Source organism: Leptonychotes weddellii, chromosome 4 (genome assembly GCF_054177405.1).
Source record: "Leptonychotes weddellii isolate Sample4059 chromosome 4, ASM5417740v2, whole genome shotgun sequence".
NCBI lineage: Eukaryota > Metazoa > Chordata > Mammalia > Carnivora > Phocidae > Leptonychotes > Leptonychotes weddellii.
Genome location: NC_138372.1, coordinates 163,579,015 through 163,601,126, shown reverse-complemented (window position 1 = coordinate 163,601,126; position 22,112 = coordinate 163,579,015). Strand labels below are relative to the sequence as shown.

Below are 22,112 nucleotides of genomic sequence, written 5' to 3'. Positions count from 1 at the left end.
TGCAGAACTTCATGTGGAGACTCCTTGAGAGCGACCACTCTGACCTCTTCCCGGGCAGTGTTGCAAGTCTAGGAAACCACGTTGGGCTCTCTCCACCCCGGAGGATGTGGCAGCTCCGTGTTTTTGCTCAGCCTGTAAATGGCAGGGTTTTACGGTGGTTTCTCTGTTGCCGGAAAGTCCCAGTCTTCTCTCGTTTCTCTCTGACATGTAATCGTATCTCAGTAACCCAAGCGGTGAGGCTCCTGGCCCCTCAGTGGAGGTCTTTTTCTCTGGAGACAGATGTCTGGGTAAAAAGGAAGACATTAGCTGATGGAAGCCAATGCTATGATTAGCCAGACCCTTTAATGAGAACGCCACATGGATTGGCTGGCTCTGGATGTGGGGAGCCTTCAAGTTCTTCATCGGCTCTGTCTTCTTCTTCCTGATCTCGAATAATCTACGGGAGCCCAGACCCTGAGTGCCGGCTGGGGAGTGGATGATGGGAGAGGGAACAGCAGGGGTGAGGGTTTCCGGCATCCAGGAGCCTCCAGGGCTGGGGTGAGTTGGCATGTGTGAGGCCAGGAAGGGATCCTCAGCTCAGGAGCTCGCCCCGCTGCAGGCCGCCCAGAGCCTAGGCCGGCCTTCCCGCTCAGCACTGACGTTGGGAGAAGCGGCGGGATCCACTCGCCTGCAGAACGGTGCTGTCCACGGGGGGTGGTCGTGTTGCCTGGTGGTTAAGAGCTCTGTCCTGGGGGCACTGCCTGGGTCTGTGTCCTGGCTGGGCCGAGTACAGGCCGGGTGACCTTGGACGAGTTCTTCACTTCTTTGTGTTTCTGATTTTCATCTGAACAATTGGGATGATTACAACTTGTTCAAGCCTCATTAAAGACAGATATTTTTTGAGCGGTCCACAGTCCGTTACGTGGGGAGAGTGCCGACCCCGCTGCCGGCCCTAGGGAGGTCCTGGGAATCCCAGGAGAGCGGACTGCATTTGACACAGAGCAGGAGAGGTGACTGCCCTGCCGATCTCTCCCCTCCCTTCCCCCTCCCATCCCCCCACCCCATGGCATGCCTCTTCTAAGTCTTGGCATAAACTCTCTGGCTCGTTGAAATGCGGCTTCGTTTCAGCATGGCCACGCCTGCTTTACAGAGGAGGACAAGGACGCAGAGATGGGAAGACACTTGCCCAGTGGTCCCAGCAAAGATTTGGCAGAGCAGAATCAGACTCAGGCAGCATGGCCCTCATCCACGTGCTTAACCACTAGGCAGTCCCGCCTCTTGGCGTGTGGGGAGAAACAGGCTTACACCCGTATGGTGGTTGTCACCTGATCGTGCTGGGACAGAGGCATGCCTGGGGGATGGGGTCTGTTCATCCTTCGGCTAATGCAGGTCTAGATCCCCCGTCTCTGCCTCTGTGGTGTTAGGAGGAGCCAGCAAGCCCTCAGAAAGGGCTGTCCCTCCCCCGACCTTGCGCAGCAACCCCCCCCCTCCCGAGTCTGGTCAGAGGCAGGAGGCCCCTGGAGCAAGGGGGGAGGGAGGGCTGGGAGGCCACGGAGGAGGAGTGGGGGCAGGGCACAGACCCATCTGTTTGGAATTAGGCATTGAACACAGTTGGCCAGCAATCGGCTCTATTAGGCCAGAAAGCAGTGTGGAAACAGCCTGCCAAATGTCTAAGTGCAGCCAACTCTCCTCCTGAGATTCCATCCTGGTCTCTTTGCTCTAACGCCCGTTTGCCCGGCACCTTGTCTACGCTGGACGGGGGACCTCCAGTTCGCAGATGAAACCTGCGTCTCCTGGGGGCTAACGGGCAAGGCCCACAGCCACCGAGCGACCCTCTGACGCGGATCTGATCCCAGGCTTTTGGATGCCAGTGCGTGGTTCCTGGGCCAGCTGTGCTGTGGGTTAGAGTACCTCCGGGTCAGATCAGGAGGCCTGAGTCCCATTTCCTGCTCCGTCCCTGACCAGCTGTGTGGCCTCGGGCAAGTGGGATGACCTCTCTGAGCCGGACCTTCAGCTCTGACCTATAACATGTGACATCGTGTAACGTCCCCACCAGGAGGGCATGAGGAGGTGCAACCACAGTGAGCCTGGGCCACAGTGTTCAAAGTCCGGGAAGGACCTGTCTACATTCCTGAGGGGCAGCGCCACCTTCCACAGACTTTCCAGCTGGGGAGCATGGGGGTCCGGGACAATCTTTCCAAGCCCTCATTCCTGGGCGCCATTTGTATTTTTTTTTTTTTTTTAATTTGGAAAATTTTGCTGGGTCTGTGCGGTCACACGTCCCTTACCTTCTGTCCCTGTTGGTCTTCTTTACTGCTCCCTACTTTTCCTTCTTTGCTTTGGGCCTAAGGCTCTGGAAATGAAATCCCAAATCCTGGGAGGCTTTCTCCTTAAATACAGCCCTTGGGAGCTTGCTAGGTCAAGGTTCTGGGGAGATGCCAGCCCAGCATTGGGATGCGAGAGAAGGTTTTAAAGGTGCCATTATTTGTTGAGGGTTTTTTGGTTTTGGTCGCCGTATTTTACAACCACGAAAGCAGCCATGACCACTGAAGAAAATCCTGAAAATAGAGAAAAGTATAATGGCCTGGAGGGAAACAAAGCAAAACAAAACAAAACAAAACTGTCCCAGAAAGTACTGATTTTAGCATTTTAGAGTATTTCCTTTCTCTCCATTTTTGGTTCCTTTCTTGTTAAGACTATAATTCTGATTCTGGTATTGTTTCTTTTGTTTGTTTTTTTTCCCAATTTAACAGTACAGCAGATATTTCCCCGTGTTATTTTAAATTATTCATGAGCATTATTAATGATGGAGACTTCTCCGTCAGAGGACGGGTACTTGAACATACCACGCTGCTCTTCATGCTCTCCTTCAGGTGGGGCACGCTGGAGCCCTCTGGCATTTCACTATTAAAAATAACATGATCATAAATCTCTTTGGGCACAAAACTGCACGTCAGGCCATTTCCTGGAGCAGAGATTCCTGGAGGAAATTACAAAGTGGAAGCCAGAACCGTCTGAGGCCTTCGATGCCCCACATGAACGTCCTTTTGTTCTGGACAGAGGCTGTGGTCTTGCCCAACAGGCAAGAGCAAAGCCACCTCCTCTGCGGGGGAGGGGGGGCTCTTGTGATGCCCCTAAGCGAGGTCAGAATCCAAGGGAAGGCTCGGGAAGGCTCCAGGTGGGGCCAGGCTCAAGCTCTTTTCTCGAAGCAGCTCTGGGAGTCACGGTGGTCCAGGTTAAGTTCCGCCCGAAGCTGGGACGACTGGTAGTGGTTGGAAGGCAGAAGCATCAGGACACGGAAGGTTCTGTGATGCTGCCGTAGACTATGCATGAAAAGGCACGCACCCCCAAGCTGCGGGCTCCTTCTGGGCCCTACTCTTCACTCTTCGTCGCTGGTCTCTGCACCTCTGACCGATCACGCGTTTGCTTCTTTGTTGAGTCTCTGGAACACCGCGGATCTAAGCTGCTTCATCCACTTGGCTCCCTGCTGCCCTCCTCCCGCCCGGTGCGTTACCTGGTGCACAGTAGGTGTGCACTCCGTATGTATGGAATGAATGAACGGTGAGTGGGGGCGAACGTAAAGACCTTCTGGCAGGCCCCAAAGCACGAGTGTTGGAAGTACCAATCCTTGCCTGCATTCCTTTCTCGAGTTCTTCTTCTGGGCCTGGCATCCAGTCCCGGACACCTCCTGGGCCATCCTACAAGGGATGCAGGATGTTATCAGCCTGTTTCCTGACTCCTGCCGCCTTAACATTATAACAGACACATTTTCCTCATTTTATAAAAAAAAAATTTCTATGAACCATGATTTTTCTTCCTCTCACATATGGAAGAACATTCTGGAATGCACTTCATACTCTCCTTCATACGTTGGAAGGCTCTGGCATTCACCTTGGAGGAGGATTGCTGGGGCATAGAGCCTACCTCTGCGTCGCTTGCCCCAATACTGCTGGTGGCTTCTTGTATGGCTGACGAGTCTACCTTCCCTTTAGCCCGGCATGAGGTTCTGTGTTTACACGTACCCCGGACACTTGGCATCACAGAGCCTGCTAATTTGTGCCAGGCTCATCGGTGTCAAGTGATGCCTCCTCCTGTCTGCATGTGCGTTTCTTGGATTGCTAAGGAGGCCCCGGACTTCTGTGCCTGCCCTGCCCTCAGCCCAGCCGCACCCTCACCCCAAGCTCACTCGCTCTTCTGTTTGTCCTTCAAGAGAAGTGTAGACATTTGCCCCTTCAGCAGGCTCTGGTCCCAGGCCTCTCCTTTCTGCTCCCCGCGCTGCCCTTCCAGAAGAGCAGGATAAAGTCGTGTGTACAAATCCAGTTCTGGAGTCTCACATCACTGGGATCAAAGTCTGCTCCAGCACTCTACGGGCTGTGCAACCTCCACCAAGGGCTTTAACCTCTCTGAGCCTTAGAGTCCTCCCTTGCAAACCAAGTATGAAAAATGGCACCTCCTGGGAGAGTTTTCTTGAGAATTAGGGGAGATTATTTACGGGCAGTGTTTCGCCCATCATATGGCTGAGTGCCTGGTAGCTGTGGGGTCCCAGAGCCCTTGTAATCCTGCATTGTCATTACCTGTTTATTTTCCTGGCCTCCTCAGCTTGGGAGGACTCCGGGGCGGGGAGAGGGCTCCTTTTGCCGCATCTTAAATTTTTCAGCTCCCAGCGTGCTGGGCCAACAGCAAGACAGTAATGATGGGTTGGTCTAGATGCCATTTTAAAGTCCCTTCCAACCCTGAAATTCTATGATCAGGAAATGGAAAAAGCCCTCCTTCCTAAGGTCTCTCAATGGGGCTTGATTACAGGCTGCAGGTCATTATAGAGGCCGCAGCGGCGGCCGGAGCTCTGCGTGGCCCGATGGCTGCTTGGTACGCTCAGGAGCTATCCTCTTTCCGCTGACCAGGGGATGGGAATCCTGGCAAAGGTAGGGCCTCAGCCTTCAGACCCACGAGAGACAGCCCTCTGCTCCCTACCCCAAGGGATGGCAGGGCGGCCTCTGGTGGCGTGTGAATATCAGGAACGTCACGGAAAGCGAGAGCAGAGGGGGCCTTTAGAATATCCAGTCCAGGGGTCACAGTCTCCTGGGTCCACAGGGGCCGTGTGGAGAGTACAGATGGATAAAGAGGCCTGGTCAGCAATAGGGAGTAGTGGGGTCTGTGACAGACCGGCAGACTGACCAGGTTCTGACCAAAGGAGATGGCTGTTGCTTAGCCCAGGGGGAATGTGAGCCCCGGGCTCCTGCATCTTCTCTTCCTTTAGCAAAGGAAGCCAGAGGTCCAGATTTTTATGTGAAGTTTTCTGATTTTTAAAAGTGTTAGCAGGGGGGCGCCTGGGTGGCTCAGTTGGTTAAGCGTCTGCCTTCAGCTCAGGTTGTGATCCCAGGATGCTGGGATCGAGCCCCACATCGGGCTCCCTGCTCAGCGGAGAGCCTGCTTCTCCCTCTCCCTCTGCCTACCTCTCGGCCTACCTGTACTCTCTATCTCTCTGTCAAATAAATAAATAAAATATTAAAAAAAAAAAAAAAAAGTGTTAGCAGGACGCCTGGGTGGCTCAGTGGGCTAAGCGTCTGCCTTCGGCTCAGGTCATGATCCCAGGGTCTGGGGATCAAGTCCTGCATCGGGCTCCTTGCTCAGCGGGGAGCCTTCTTCTCCCTCTGCCTGCCACTCCCCCTGCTTGTGTTCTCTCTCTCTCTCTCTGACAAATAAATAAAATCTTTAAAAAGATAAAAGTGTTCACTAATTCAGAGTTTTGTCAATTGCTGTATGGCCCAGACAAAACAGGCCCATGAGACAGCAGTTTCAACACCCTCTGATTTAATACCAGATTTGACAGAGTGGGAAACCGATGCTCAGAATTTGGGAACTTGCCAAGGTCCCCCAAGGGTTGGTGACCCGAGGGATATAAAACACAGTCCTTTGTGGCTTAGTGTAGGCGCATTTTCCACCACCCTGAGGGGCCCCTCGGTGCTACCTTTCTCTGAGGCAGGAACTGAAGCCCAGAGAGGGATAGGGCCTTTCTCTAAGTCACACAGCTTTGCAATGGCAGAGTCTGGAGGAGGGCTGGGGCTTCTGAGCCCTCCTGCATGGGACTACCAGCCACTGTGCTGCCAGAAACGACCCTGGAATGGTTCCAGCAAAAGCCTGGCCAGGAGCTTGGCACAGGGCACATTCTGAGTGGCAGCCAGTCAACAGGAAGCGGCTGGCCCACCCGTGGGCAGTCATGGTGAGGTCCTGCTGTGGCCTGGAGAGCAGTTTGTGCGCAGTCTGTAGGCTCGCGGAGCTACTGATCTCAGCCCGACAGTGCAGAGAACGCCTTTGGCCTCTTTCTGAAGGGTCCCACCAACTGTGTGCCTGGAGTCTGATTGAAGGACGTGTCTTTACCCTTGAACCGGCATTCTTAAAGAGTCTGCCTGTGGGGGAGTGGGGGATGTTTATTCTCCTTTGTGGCCAGCCTCGTGGCCTAGGAAAATGAACCTGGGCTTGTAATTATGAGAGTTGTGAGCAGTTCCAGTTCATGATGTCCTAGCCGTGACACTGGCTGGCCATTATAGTAATTGTTGCCCTGCTGACCTCACAGAGCTATTTATTATGAGAGTGTAGTCTGGCAGATGGATCCAGATTGCCAAAGAAAATGCTAGAGAAATGGAAATTATTTTCGGCCTTAAATTCCTCTTGAACTGGAGCAGGAATAATAGGAGTCAGAGCATTCAGCAGGTGCAAAGGCCCTGAGGCAAGAATGAGCTTGGAGAATTCAAGAACAGGTATGGAGTTAGTAGGATTGGAACAGAGAGGACAAGGGAGAATATGGGAGATAAAGCAGAAAGAGGTGGCCCATGGACAGGCAGGAGCAGGGTGCAGTTTCTGGAGGGAGGGCCAGCTGGCTGGTGGCATCTCATGGGAGGGTGCTGCCCCCCAAGATGGTGGGGAGGCGCTCACCCCTCTGAGGCACACCTTTCTACTGGGGCCTGCCGGGCAGGAGAACAGAGAGGTCCAGAAAATGGAGAAGACAGTAGGGTGGGGGAGGGGGATCACCCCGAAAGACATTGAGGAAAAGGGGGTGGATCATCTGGACTGTGAAGTGGGAGTAGGGTTTAGCTGGATGGTGAGAGGTAGATAGATTTCCCAGGTAGGGCTTGGTATTAGCTACGGAGCCAGTATGGAAATGAGCAGGCTTGCTTCCCTCTCTGGGAAAGCTGCCGTGAGATGCCGGAGTGAGGACAAAGCCTAGAGAGCCCTGGATTGGAAAGGTCAAGAACCCGGAGGACCTCGGGGGTCTTAACAGGCACACCCATGTCATATCTGGACTCCACGTGTCCACCTGTGCCCCGAGAATGCAGGACTCCCCCTCCATTCCTTCTAGCCTCACTTATTTGCTCCCAAGTCACAGCCCCAGGAGGGTATCTCGCTGCCTGAGAACGCAGAAGTCTGAGGAGCCTCCTGGGACCCCTCCACTCCTGCTGTGGAGAGGCAGCCTGTGTAGTGACGGTCCCACAGAGCAGGCACGCAAGGGAGAGAGGGGACTCACCGGAAGGAGCCTGGGCACTTGCTAGAAGGAAGAAGGGCAGCCACAGGTGGCCCCTTCTTTCCTGACCCCAGGCCATTTGCTTCCCTTCCACAGCATGGAAGGCGCGTCCGCTCTGTGCGCCATGCTGGCAACACGAGAGAGAGCCAGTGTGTGTGGCTCTGGGGCACTCTGAGCTTCCCGGTGACCCTGAAACCACAGCAAAACACACCCGTTCTCCGTTGCCTGGGAGCATGCTCTACCCGACGGGAGACGGGCAGAAGAAGAATGAACTAGGGGTTGGCCAGTCCTGTGGATCATTCTTGAATCCTTGAGATTCCCGTAGGTAAGAAATGACATCTCCTTGTTGTGTGTATCACTTCGATTATTAGTGACCTGGAGCCACTCTTTATAGCTAATTGGTCACTTGCATTTCTTCTCCGTTGATCTGCCTTTTTTGTCCTTCCCCATTTTTAGAAATTGTGTGCGTATCCTTATTTTGTAAGCGCTCTTTATATATTATGAATATTAGCCAGGTGCCTGGCAGGCTGCAAATAGCCTTCTTGGTTCGCCTTTATTTTTCACTGTTGCTCAGGGCGTTTGATCCCGTAGCAGGCACCAGACACCTTTTTCTTTAGAGGGTCAGGTCGTAGCTATTTTAGGCTTTGAGAGCCACAGCCTTTCTGTCACAGCTACTCGCCTGTCGTCATAGCACAAAAGCCACCACAGGCACTATGGAAATAAATGTGCACAACTCTGTTCCAATAAAACTTTATTTACAAAGACGGGGCCAGACTCCAGTTTACAGCTCCTGCCTTAGGGTAGTTTGCATTTCTAATGTGTCCCATCTTTTCCTTTATGTAAATATGGAATTTTATGCTCAACAGAGGACTTTCCCACTCCAAGATAAAATGGGGCGGGGGGAGCTAGAATAAGAAAAAAATACTCAAAAGTAGTGTGAGCCAAATGCCCCATGAGTGATTAATTCCATCAGTTGGTTCTAGACAGAGCATCCTGGACGTGCCGACACGGCCCTGCACCTTGGCCAGTCCCAAGTCCCCTGCAGGGAGAGGCACAGGACTGGGTCAGGGCCAGTGGCATCGGGACCCCGAGCATGGTGGCCCAGAGTGGAGGATGGCACTCCAGAGGGGTCTCCTCTGCCCCGTGCCCTCCTCTCTGACCTTTGCTCTCACCACTGACCTTGAAAAGTGTGTTCTCAGGGGACACTTGAGAGACCTGTCCAGTCAACTAGCTAGTCCTAGGCAGCCCCAATGGGACCCCAAGTGAGAACCCCCAACTTCCACAGAAGCAGCCAGTCCCCTTTGCCCCCTCTCCTCCCCCCAGATCTGGGCCCTTCTGTGGACTGGGTTGTCAGCCTGATGTTAAAGGATCGCATGTGAATTTTATACCAAGCCAGAGGAGACTGATTCCTCTAGCCTTTACTTCCGATCTCGCAGTTATTTTTTTACACCCAGTGCTGCACGTAGGATACAGCTTGTCTGTCAAAAATTTTAATTAAAAACTCATAAACCCCACCTGGTGTTGCAAAGAGCAAACGGGGAGATGTATTTACTTCCCTGGATTTGCGGGGTCCAGTGGCTTTTCTCCTCCTTCCCTCCCTGCTTACCTCCCACCCCCTTGGCTTGCTTAGCCTCAGGGCCCCCTGCAGACCCGAGGCTTGGGGTTGAGTCTCTGAGGACACTCACAGACAGATCCTTCACCTTTCTGCACCTCAGTGGGCACTCCTTAGAATTTAAGTGATCATGTGGAACTCTGTAGGTCTGTGGCCAAGGGGAAGGGAGATTAACTAAGGTCATGTATCATTGCTGGCGTCAGTCCCAGATCCTGGCAATCTGGATTCAGGCACTGACTTTGCCACCTGCTGGCCGCGTGACCTTGGACCAGTGACTTCCCCTCTCTGTGCTTGCCTAATGTGCAGGGCCGCTAGGCCCCGAATGCTAGGTTGTTCGGAAGATGAAATGGCTTAATCCACATCAAGTGTTTGTAACAGTGCACGTGGGAGTAGTTAGTAAGTGGCAGGTGTTGTATGTGATGTGCTGGGCACATAGTAGCTGATCACTAAAGACAGTCGCCCTTCTGTGGTATCAGGTGTGCCGGAATGTTTCCACCATCTTCATCTTCACCGCCTCCCCAGGGATTTCAGATCCCCTGCCTGTCTACCTCCTCATACACCTGGATAGCCTTGCTTCTCTGTCCTTAGCAGGCTTTGGCTTGATGAGAATTTCCAAACCATGTTTGCTGATCTTTTAAAACCCCTGAGATGAGTATTTACTGCCAAAATGGGCAAGTCTGTCAGAAGGATTTAATTCGGGCACGGGATAATAATGCTGGAGACCGAAGGAGGGAGAACGGCAAGGGTTTCCTTCCTTTGCCCTCTGAGGCCACGAGCCACGAGCACCTCTGTTGATCACTTAAAATCCTATTTGAAAAGGTTACTGGTTATTACAGAAGAATTGCACGGCGTAAGGACTCAGGAAGAAAGAACTGGAGGCTGGCCTCCTCAGACTCCTCCTCCATCCCCAGTCTTCCCTCATGAGGGGTTTCACCCTGCATCCCCAAGCTGCTCCCAGCCACGGTGGCCGCCCCTGGGCAGAGGAGGACCCCCCCCCCTCCCGGGCCCAGGCACGCGATGCTGTCAGTGGTGATGAGACCAGGCTCCTGTGCCCCGTGTGCCGAGTCCGTGAGCTGCCTTCACTCCACTCTGTCAAGGTTACTGGTGTGCCCATTTTCCAGAGGAGGAGACTGAGGCTTCTGACACTCTCAGCACTGGTTTCAGGTTGCCTGGCAAGCAAGTGGCAAAAGATACAGCTAGCTGCCTTCTGAGAGCCTCGGGCCCCTCCCAAAGTCCACCCTCTGCCTCAGCTCATCTCCGATGACTTCCAGCCGGTCTTCCCCACGCCTCCTGCAGCCGTGTCTCATTTGATGTGGGATGAAATGAAGGATGATGAAATATTTATTGGCCTCGTTTCTGATGGGCGCCTTCCCAGGAAAGCCCGGAGAAGCAGTTTGGAACGTGGAGCTGGTGCTCAAAATTGCTCAAAAGGCTACTAACTGGTTTATTCACGAGGCTTAATCTCTGGTATTGAAAATGCGATGTGAGAGGTGGTCTTGGCCTGGGAGCTCCAGTGGGAATGGGTGAGTCTCCTGGTTTCCCAAGGACAGAGCCAACCCAGAGGAAGAGACTGGAAAAGGGAATCCAGAGGAGTCACCTTTGCCCATTTGTTGGCTGACAGGTCCCTGCACTCCCGGGCTGACATGATCAGGTCCTGTTTCGCTGTCTGACCTCGTCTCGTAGAATCACCCCTTCTGCTGGGCACACTCACACTGCACCGGCCCCCGCGCTGAGGACGGCCGGCTTGTTTCTGCCCTGTGATCTCGCTCTGCCTCTCCCCTCTGCCTGAACTCTGCTTCCCTCACCCCTGCCTTTGCACGGCCGACTCATTTGGAGGCTCGGCTGAGCGTTCACTCCAGTGCCACCTCCCCGTCGTCCATGGACTCACTGTCTGCTTTTGTTTTCTGCGGAAGTGTTCGCCATGCTCTGCTGTTTGATTTGATGCATGAGCTTCAAGAGGAGAGGGGCTTTGTCTTGTTCACCGTTGTATCACCCATATCCAAAACAGGGCCTGGCACATTCTGGGCCCCGAGGAGTCCTTGCTAAATGACTGATGGCTCCTGGTTGCTCATTATATAAAGCCAAGAGCTTGGACCAGGTGGTTGCGGAAGAGATTCCTTGCTCTTGACAAGGTCTGTGCACTTGAGAGCATTTCACTCCTGAGGCTTTCTCTTACTGGCAGTCACTGCTCGGACCAGCCTCATGCAGGGATCTCAGTTCCTTGCTAGCAGAGCCTGAGGCAAGCATTTCGGTGTGCGTGGATTACTAAGGAGGTGCTCCAGGAGAAGGCGAGGTGAGGGAGACGGGAGGGCAGGGAGAGGAGAGAAGCCGAGCAGGGACGTGCCTCTAGCTGCAGTCAATCCTCAGCTGACTCCACGGGAACCCTGAGCACAAAGTGTGCCCACGACAGGTTTGGCTCCAACACGGAGGCAAACGATGCCAGCGTCGTGTAATCACAGGCACCTCAGTCATTCCGGGGGCTGCCCAGGGTGAAGGGGGCCAGGCTGTGGGCTCCTCCCAGGCAAGGCGGCTCCTGTCTAGCCGGGACAGTCCTCTGGAGCCAACAGCCACAGCAGCTGAGGGGGAATGGCCATTCAGGCTGGGTGCCAACAGCATCTCTGCTCTACAGGGACCCGGAGCCTTCCAAGTAGCCTGACCCCAGCTAGGCAAATGAAAACCTGAAACCTGCCTTTCCAGGTGAAGGGAGTCCGGAGGTCACTGGGAGTAATCTGCTACCTAAGGAAAGCCCAGCAGCTCTTGGTTACCATCGCCTGCCCCTTGGCGCCACTCAGGTTTCCTGCTCATCCTCCAGGCCAGCCTTTCTCTCCAGAGAGGAAAAAAGGAATGGAGTTTCTTTCCTTAGTGTCCCTACTGTGTGCCAGAAACTGTTCTGAGAGTTTTGCACGTGGTACCTCACTTAACCCTCTCAGTAACCCATCCGGGTGAGTCTTACAATGCCGGTGTCTGCAAGGCATAAGCCCTGGCTCTCGGGGTCCGACGCCTTGCCCAGGGCCTCACAGCTCAGAGGTGGTAGTGGGAGAATCTCGCCCATGTCCTCTGCGCCAAAGCCTGTGATCTGCCTTCTCCCCACACTGCCTCAGTGAGCTTGAGTAGGGCGAGAAGAGGCATCCCTCTGCCCACAATCTTCGAAGGCTCCCACTTGCCTTTGGGGTAAGGCCAAACCTCTGGGCCTGGCTTCCTACGCCCCTCTGTGTTTTGCCACCTTCCTTCCTGTTCCGTCGTATCCCTCGTGTTGCCCGCCGCCACCCTCCCTGTGGTGTGAAGGAGCAACTGGCATTTGCTCAATGCCTCAAAATGTTAGCTCTTGTTTGGGGAGCCCTCCCCATAGGCCCAGGCTAGGTATACTTTGTAGGGGTTATTTTTTGGAATCCTCCCAAGAACCCACGAGATCAGCCCTGTTTTTCTGGTCTTAGAGATGAGGAAGAGGAACTCAGGTGACGTAGCTTGCTCACATTCTCATGGCCAGCAAGTGGTAGGAGGAAGGATTGAGCCCCATATCCTGAGCTCTTATCTACTAGACCAGGGATCGCCGAGAGAACTTTCCCAGGCATGGGAATGATCCATAGCCGTACTATTTGGTCTAGTAGCCACCAACCACCTAAAGCCAGGAAGTGCTAGAAATTTGGTTAATACACCTGAGGAACTATATTTTACGTTATATTTAATTTTAATTAAAAGTCGCCACATGTGGCCAGTGGCCGTGCAGAACTGTGAAAATCTTGAGGTGTTACTCTGCTTGCTGCCTAAGACATCAGCCTGATGGCAGATACGGGCAGAAGACATGAGTTTCCTGGATCAGAGACAAAGGACTTTATCACTCCCAGCACAGCTGGGCAGCCTGAGCTTCATGTTTGCGTCATTTCAACTTGCTCCCCAAGTCCTGTGGCTTTGCTTCACAGCTAAGGGACCGTGATCTTTTATAATGGCCCACAAGCAGACCTCCCCAGCTTTTCCCCCTGGAGGGAGACATTATGATACTGGATGGTAAGCAGATCTGAGTTCTGCTCCAGAGAGACCCACGACCTCTACCTTCCGTTCTCTATACATCTTGGAGTTGGCCTCAGTTTCCCCCATTTTTCAGATGAATAAACTGAAGCTTACTTCAGTTACGCTCCCTGAAAGTTGAAATTGTGGACTGTTCTATGTGTTACTCATTGTCAGCTCTGCCCCTACCCTGCAAAATAAAAACGAAAACAAAAACTTGAGACCTTTGTCCTCCTTGCTCCCTTTCAAAACTTTACCCTACAAGATTCTGGAATTCTTTTTCTCTTTGGCCTTGTCATGTTCTTCCCATCTTTCTAGAACCAGGGCCAGGGTTGCCTCCTCCCTGAAGCCCTCCCTGTCCAGCACAGTCTGTTTCTTCTCTAAAAGAGAGCATCCAGTCTCATACTCCTGACTGGCAGCTCTGGACAGCAGAGTCTTACCTTCCTGTGCTGAATTTCCTTGCACAGTGCCTGTTGAAAGCCTTGGGGAAAACAAACCAGCAAACAGAGACACCCCCCCCCAAAAAAAAACAAATCTAGCAACCACCAACTCCTGCTTTATGCCCTGAACAGTATTCACAGCAGATTACCCCACTGCCTACTCCAGGAGCCAGGGTGTATGAAGAGGACTGAGTTTCCCAGAAAGAGAAGGGGGAATTTTGAAGTGACTTAAAGAAAAGCTTGTTGAATTGTGGAGTTTTGGTAAATCCACCCACGAGGATAGAGAAACTTGACATTTGTCTTCTGAGCCAGTGCAAAGAATGAGTCTCATTTCTTCCTAAATGAGCAGGAGGCAGTGGAATGATGCCTGAGCTGGTCTCAGGAGATCAAGGTTCTAGTCCAAGTTCTGATGCTAACCAGCTGTATGACTATGGGGAAGACATTCCCCTTTCTGGGCCTCAGTTTCTCCTCTAAGAAGTGGGACAGGAATGAGAGAAGAGGAACCAGCCCCTCAAAGTACCTTCTTCCCACCCTTCTTCTCAATTTGTGCTTCCACAACTCTGGGCCTAGGAGAGCCCATCTTCCCCTTCATAAGAACCAAGGGCCTCCCTCCTCCCCCCTCATACTGCTTCCTGCTGCCTCCCTGAGCAGGACCAGCCTCTGGCCCTCCTCCTGTAGAACATGGACCTCCACACTGGCTGGCTGAGGGAGCACTAGCTGTAAGATGGGCTGAAAAAGGAGCACTTGATTTGAACCCAGGTATGTTTCTTCAGCTTTAATGCATCACGCCGTCATCCTACGTGGCAATCGTGGTCATAGTGGGCCTTTACTGTGTTAGGCACTGTGCTGAGAAATTCATATCATCTCCTGCAGAATCCTTGCAAGAACCCCAGGATGCAGGTGCTATTATTACCCCGATTTTGCAGACGAATAAACTGAGGCCCAGAGAAGTGAAAGCCACAGAGCTGGTGAAGGACAGAGCCTGTTCTGGAAGTCCGATCTCATGAGCACCTACTCCATTCTTACAAATGGAATGTGGGTTGGTTGGAGATAGGAAAATTATAGAATGAGCCCTATATGTGTCCACTCTGCTGCATAACAAATAATCCCCAAGTCTCAGTGACTTACAACAAATGTATATTTCTTGTTCGTATTACAAGTAGACTGTGGGTCAACTGCAGGCCAGCAATGTGCCCTGAGTTATCTCTAAGGCCTGGGCTAAAGGTAGTCATTTTTTAGGGCATGCCACAATCATGCCAGAGCTGAAAAATCCACATAAAAAACCCTCACATAATCAAATTTAAATCTTCTGCTTTGAGATGGTACACATCATACCTCTTCACATCCCACTGGCCAAAGCAAGAGACAGGGCCAAACCCAACATCAATGGAGTGGGGAGGTATAGCCTTCTCGCGGTGACAGGGAGGGGGCAGGGAGGGGGCAGGGAGGGGGAAAATAAATATTTGCATAATACAGTCGGCCATCAACTGTTGGCTCTGCAGCCAGATGCATAAGTCTGACCACCTGGCTCTACCACTTAGTAGTTGTGTGGCCTTCAGGAAGGTACGTCTCCTCCTGATGCCTCAGCTTCTTCATCTGCAAAATGGGGATGGTTATTACAGCCCTGCGTGAGTCTCCTGGGGCTGCCCCATCCCAGAGTTCTACAACTGGGTGACTTAAACAACAGAAGCTTATTTTCTCCCAGTTCTGGAGGCTGGAAGACCAAGATCAAGTTGCTGTCCAGGTCAGTGTCTCTTGAGACTTCTCTTCCTGGCTAGCAGACAGTTACTTTCCCACTGCGTCCTCACTGGCCTTTCTTGTGTGGGTGCACTGTGAGTGCTCTTCGGTGTCTCTTCCTTTTCTTACAAGGCTACCCGTCTGTGGGCTTAGGGTCCCACCCTTATGACCTCATCTAACCTCAGTTACCTCCCCATGGGCCCTGTCTCCAAATACAGTCACATGGTGGGGGGGTAGAGCTTCACAAGGAAGCACTGAACAGAACCTAGGTTGCTCTTAGTGCTTGGTTGTTGCTTGTCCCCCATTATACTGATTGTGTATTTCCCCATAGTGGTGAATCCTCATTCCATTTATCTTTATGTCCTTGGCACCTATCCCTTGGTACAGACCAGGTGCTCAGAAAATACTTCTTGGAATCCTACAGGGAAGCGGGAGGCCATTACTGGGAGCCACCCAGGTTTGGGGAACCTCATTGTCTTGTGCCAACCAGGATCCAACGCATCAAGGCAAGTGTTTTGCAAATGGCAAGATTTCATTCTTTTTATGGCCAAGGAGTATTCCATTGTGTATATATACCACATCTTCTTTCTCTATTTTTCTATTGATGGACACTTGGGCTGCTTCCATGATTTGGCTATTGTAAATAATGCTGCACAGAGTGATGTAGAGAATTGTTGAATCACTACATCGTACATCTGAAACTAATATAACACTGTATGGTAACTACACTGGAATTTTTTTTTTTTAAAGAAAAAGGCCAAAGGTTGTGCCAGCAAAATCTAAGCAGATTTCATTTTCTCAGGGCCTTTGATGCCTACACCAAGGCAACTGGGCAACGTTCAGAACCAAAATTGACTCCAAGAGATTCTTTTTACAAAGATGCTTTTGTAAACTCCAAAGTGGTAGTATTTCGGCAAACCCCCTCCCACAGGTACTGTCTCCCACCAATAAAGCACCATAATGACCCCGCATGACAGTGCTGGGTGTGGATGGGCATCAGGAGAACTCACTCTTACTGCCTTGTGTCCAGGAAAGTTTCTGGGTCTTGCTCATGAGTCTGGGTATTCATCTTGAGTAGCCACTCAGAGACAGAACCACCAGGCTCAGAGCCACCTCTTGGGATTCAGTGGTGACACTCCAACCTCCATGTTTGTTTCTTCTTCCCAATTCACATCTGGCTTTGCTTAGGAAGAGCTGTGTCTGAGGGTGTTTGTTTAGCAGAGGGATCCACCAGCTAAGGAGAAAAAGATCATAGGACATAGGGACAGCCCGCCTTTCGAAGTTCTCTGCCTGATGTGGTTCAACTCAGCTCAGCTTAACAGTGTCAGGGTGGATGGCACCATGTGCAAGTTCTCGGCTTCCTCCCAGCTCACTGCTAATTAATTATTGGCATGATGAATAATTCAGTGCATTTTGACTCTCAAAGGCTCAATTTCCTCATCTGGGAAATGGGAGCAAAATGACACTTTCCATAAGATGTGTCGCATCTGGCCCAGAGTAGATGATCATGATGGTGATGGTGATGGTGTGTGATGATGATGATGGTGATGATATGATGATGTTGATGATATGATGTTAGTGATGGTCGTGTGATGCTTATGGTGATAATATGATGATGATGTTGGTAGAGACAGTGAGGGATGATGATGATGGTAATGACGGTGATGGTGGTGGTGATGATGGTGAGGACGGTGATGATGATGATGTTGATGATAGAGATGATGATGATGATAGTGATGGTGGTGGTGATGATGATGGTGATGAAGATGGTGATGTTGATGGAGATGATGATGGTGATGGTGGTGGTGATGATGATGTTGATGGTGATGGTGATGATGATGGTGATGATGATGGAAATGATGATGATAATGATGGAGACGATGGTGATGATGATGGTGATGGTGGTGATGGTAATGATGGTGATGATGGCAGCTTAGCCCTTAGAGAGTACTTACTACCAGCCAGGCATGCCTTAAACACTTCATATGTGTTGACCTTATTAATCTTCTCAGCAACCCAGGAGCTAGGCACTATCCTTCTCCCCACTTTACAGATGAGGAAACTGAGGCACAGTGGAGTAAGTGGCTCACCGAAGGATGCACAGCCAGGAGTGACAGGCTGGTGGTCCCCCAGCCACTGGCTCGATGGGTGAGGCTCACCAGTGTTACTTACGCAGGGCTGCGTTCCCTTCAGCATGCGGTGGGAGAGAGGGTGTCCGCAACACATGTTGCTTATTCTGGAAAGTAACTACTTTTAATTAAACTGTTTTATAGTTCTTAAAAATTTCTCGTTTCGTGTTGTGTCCATGGAGAGTCAGAGGCAGGCCAGCCCATCCTGGGCACCGACTCCCTCCTGCTGGCCGGGGCGGCCGCTGTGTACTATTAACATCCATGGGCTTCTGGGTCATCCATTATTGATGTGCAGAGGTCAGCGAGCTCAGGTCCACGGACGCAGGTGTGCTCAGGTGAGAGGGAGAGAAAGAAGCCCAGGTGGTCTTGACTATTCAGAAAGTGCTTTTCTTGCTTGCCTTGGCAGCACACATACTAAAATTGGAACGCTACAGAAAGTTCTCTTCAACCCCACTCCCAGAGGGAAAGCATTTTGCATGCCTCACAGGTGACAAGAGCCAAGACAGCATGCGGCTGAAGCTGCTGCAAGCTGGGGGTTATTATTCATCCCACGGGCAGAGTGGGTATTTTCATCCGTCCTTATTACTGTTTAGGAAGGGCCCTCCCCCGACTCGGCATCTAGGAAAAAAAGGCTAAAACACCTCCCTACTTCTCAGATTCAAGTAACTTCTCCCTTTGCAAAATGCCCAGCTGTCTGATTCCTGCCAATTAGAATATTCTAGAATCAGAACTTCCCCCACCGCCATGTGATCTGGGACTCGCCACTAGTCCCGTTGCAGATGCACCTGAAAATCCTCTGTCCTCTGTCATCCGGGCAGAATGGCTTCCAGCCCCGCTCTGCTGCTCGCCGCTCCTGTGGCCCCACCAGGCCACTCTGCCTGAGCCTCAGTTTCCTCCCCGGTCTGCCGGGAGGCTGGAACTGCCTCAGGGACTGCCGGGAGTGGCGGGTGCGGAGCAGCTAACCCTGCCAGGTGCATGAGAGATGGCCGAATGAGCGCACACCACCCGCCCCGGTCCTCCATCTAGGGCAGGAAGTGGTCTCAGAGATCAGGCAGTACAGGGCTCTCACTTCTCCGCTCGGAGCACAGTCTTGCACTCGTTCTCCTGACTCGGACCCTGCGCACTGAAGGTGACTTGTTCTCTCCCCTCACCAGGGGCCTGCCGGGGCTTGACCATCAAAAGAGCACTTCATGCCTACTCTGTGCGTGTGAGCTGAGCACGTTGCCGGCACTCTCTGGAGAGATTGTCATGCCTTCTCCCTGCAGTGAGTCTGAGTATTTTTTTCCGTTTTTCAGATGAAGAAACGGAGTCTCAGAGAGGTTAAGGAATTCCCCCGAGGTCACACAGTGGGTAAGTGACAGATCTGGGATTCGAATCCCGCTCTCTGTGACTCCAGAACCCGTGTTCTCAATTGCTTGCTCTCTCTGCCTTAAACTGTGTTGAAATGGTTGTCCCCCCGCCACACATGTGGGGGAGAGCTGTGACCCGGTTTTTGTATCTCTCACTGTTTCTCCTAGGGTACCCAGAACACAGTAGGCTCTCCAGACAGACAGGATGTTTCGAAGGCAGAGTGCTTTCTTACCCCAAGCGGTTGGGCAGTGCTCGGGGAATGGGAGGTTCCTCTCATCATTGGAAAGTTCTGGTTAACCGAGTGTGTTCCCTTTTTGCTACGTTCAAATGCATCAACAGGTCACCAACAAATACAGCACGAGAGATGCATTCTGCGCTGGTTATAAAGCATGTCTCACGTCCCACGTGCAGACTGTAGCGGTAGATTATTTCGACCGTGGATGTGTCTTTGTGATTCAGAAAGTAGGACACTTGACTTCGTGGTGAGAAGGAGGGCAGGGTGGGTGGCAGAGGTGGGGTCCGGCCTGGGGCTGACACCCACTGGGGCCCCCAGCACCCTCTTCCCACATGCCGTTAGGGGCCTGCCAGAGCCTAACCCTCTCCCTCAGCCTTTTCTGCATCGTCCCCGTGGCTCTGACCCTCCCTGTTTTCTCCTGGTCCTGCTGCTTCTCACATCCCCTCCCTCCCGTCACTAGGGGTACCTGTCTCCACGTCCTCATCCTTGAAACCCACTCTTTTGTTTTCAGAAGTTTTCCTAGAACCTGTTCCCTAGAACCTGAGAACGAACAAGACCCATTTAGTAACATGACCGCAGATGAACTGCCTGATTTGGTCTCCTGAATCCTCAGAGAACACTCTGGACTGGGGGTAAAGGGGGTGTGACTTTGATTTGCAAACCAGCTTCAGGGGTGGTGAGACCCAGCAGCTGGGCTGGGAGTTCCCACCCCCACCTTACCGGGAAACGCTGTTTAAGTGGCTAGTTTCTGCTTGGGAGAGATTCCAGTTTAAAGAAAATTGGAAAACCACTAGCTAACAAATGTCCTCTTCCTGAAGTCTGGAAAGCTGGTTCTAGGCCTGGCTCTTACACATCACACTGTGTGAATTTTTAAAAATTTTTTATTTTATTTTATTTTATTTTATTTATTATTTTGCCAAGTGCTTTCCCTTTGGAAGTCACTTTGAGGCTTCAAGCTCTCTGGGAACCAGGCCTGGGGGCCCCCCAGCAGAGCCAGGTGTCCCCGTCCCATGCTGTGTGCCCCACATCCTGCCTCACCCACAGAGGACCGACCCCAGGAAACAGGACTCAGGCTTGTATGCCACCACCCTCAGCAACTGCACAGATGCACAGTGTGGTTTTGTAATATTTTTGGTTTTGTTGTTTTTGCAAAAGCCAAAGGAAGTCCATAGGCTGAGCTCTGCCTTCCCTTCCTGGGGGTGGCTGATCTGCTCGGTCAGGGACAAAGAGGCCCCCAAGACAAGGTCCCAGGTTGAGAGGGCACCTGCCCTGAGCTGGACGCTGCCCTGGGCCATCCGTGGGCAGGACTGCTTTGAGGTTGTCACTGTCACCATCCCATTTCCCATATGAGGACACTGAGGCACAGAAATGACCAAGGACCGCCCCCCCCTTCTCCCATTACACACAAACCCAGATGAACCTCTGCTTCCTGAGCTCTGAGCACTTTTCACCCTGCCTCCAGCCTGTACACGTTGTGGAGAGCCCACTGTTGTCCTCTGCATGGGGGACCCAGCAGGCAGGGACACAGGTGACGTTCCTGCCCTCCTGGTACAGGGAGACAGGCCCACAAAGAAGGAATTCTGTATACAGTGAAGTGTCATTTTGTGATTAAGTCTGTGATGGAAAATGCAGCTGAGCAAGCGGACAGTGACAGCGATGCTATTTTAGGTTGATCAGGGAAGGCCCCTCCAAGGAGGGCATTTGGGCAGAACCATGAATATAGCCAGGGAGCAAACCATGTGGACTCTAGCGTAAGAATGTTCTAGGCAGGGGGAACAGCGTGTGCAAAGGCCCTGGGGCCAACACAGCTACCAGTCTCTATTGTTTCCTCCATCTGCCACCCTCCATGTGTCTGCGGGGGTGAGGCAGGGGCTTGTGTCTGTGTAGCGAGAAAAGTCAAACAGAGCTGAATGGGGCAGAAGGAAGGTGTATATCTAATAGGAAACAACTTGTCTTGTTCCTTAATCCTCTTTGTACCGTCAACTCTTGGGTGACATTTGAAATAGTTCCATAGTTCCAATAGTGCCTTGCTTTGTATTTTTTTCTCAAACCGTATGTTTGAACCAGGACTCTGATCCACTACTTCAGGCTTGTCCTTCTAAGCAGGGCAGGAGCCTGGATTCCAAAACTACAGAAATAGAGCAAGAAATTGTGCTGGGGCTGTACCACTGACCTTGAACTGACCTCGGGAGAGGGAAGTCCAGCAAGCAGAACCTGGGGTGGGGGTGGGGCTGGGGGAGGGGCAGAGGCAGACACATCTGTGTCCCGGCAGGGCCGGTAGTGGGCTGTGATCTCGGACAGACTCGTCCTGCCTGGGGGTCACTTCTTCTGCCATCTGTGTGGACATTGACACCTGTCTGGTGCCTGCTGGAGCAGCTCATGGACCAGGTGTGCTGGAAGGGACATGTTTGGAGAGTTAGGGACCCCAGGTTTTAGTCTTGGGGCCAACACAGACCCATGTACAACCTTGGGCAGGTCGTGAGCCCTGGTTTCCCTACCTGGAAAAGGAAGCAGAGAGGTATGGTCCTCCCTACATTCCTCTGTGATCCTGAAATGCCGCAAGCCTTTGCCTCTGAGGCAGGAGGCAGCCAGGCACTGAGACCGAGCCTTCCAGCAGCTCTCCTTTGATTAGGTAGGCCTGGGGCTCTCAGCAGAGGGATGCCCAATGCTGAGGGCATGACCTTGGCGATCCTGCCTCAGGCATTCAGTTAAGAGCTTCAGGCAGTCCTCACCTCTCCCTGATCTGGGCTCTGTGGCTGTGGAACCAGAAATTCATTTCCAGGAGCAGAGAAATGTCTCTCTTTCCTTGGGGCCCAGAAGGACTTATTAAGTGTTCCATTAACTGAATCTCATTCAGCCGGAAAAAGAATAATTAGAAAGCAGTTCTGCCTGGTTACTGGCCTGTGAACCCCTTGAAAGTTTCCCAAAAGGAATTCTCAAAAACGCATAAGACAGCCCAGCCCTTCCTGCTGGTAAGGAGCAGGTAATCTGCGGGTCGACCAGCAAGCCTGTCACGAGTCGGCATCGTTAGCTCATCCCTCTGTCCGTCTACCCATTAAGCAGGCCCCCATGTGGGTACAGTACCAGAGACCTTGAACAAAATGAG

At 52.2% G+C, this 22,112-nt stretch overlaps 1 long non-coding RNA gene across 3 annotated transcripts in view; it reads left to right on the top strand.

Moving 5' to 3' along the window:
* Positions 1-22,112, top strand: part of LOC145720990 (uncharacterized) — a 70,783-nt gene that overhangs the window by 34,117 nt on the left and 14,554 nt on the right. For 2 of the 3 annotated variants that reach the window (XR_014144441.1, XR_014144440.1), the window contains exon 3: positions 18,717-18,771. This is a non-coding gene — a long non-coding RNA (uncharacterized LOC145720990). Of the gene's footprint in view, positions 1-7,594; positions 7,824-18,716; positions 18,772-22,112 lie in introns of all 3 variants that reach the window. The other variant, XR_014144442.1, reaches the window with a different exon arrangement.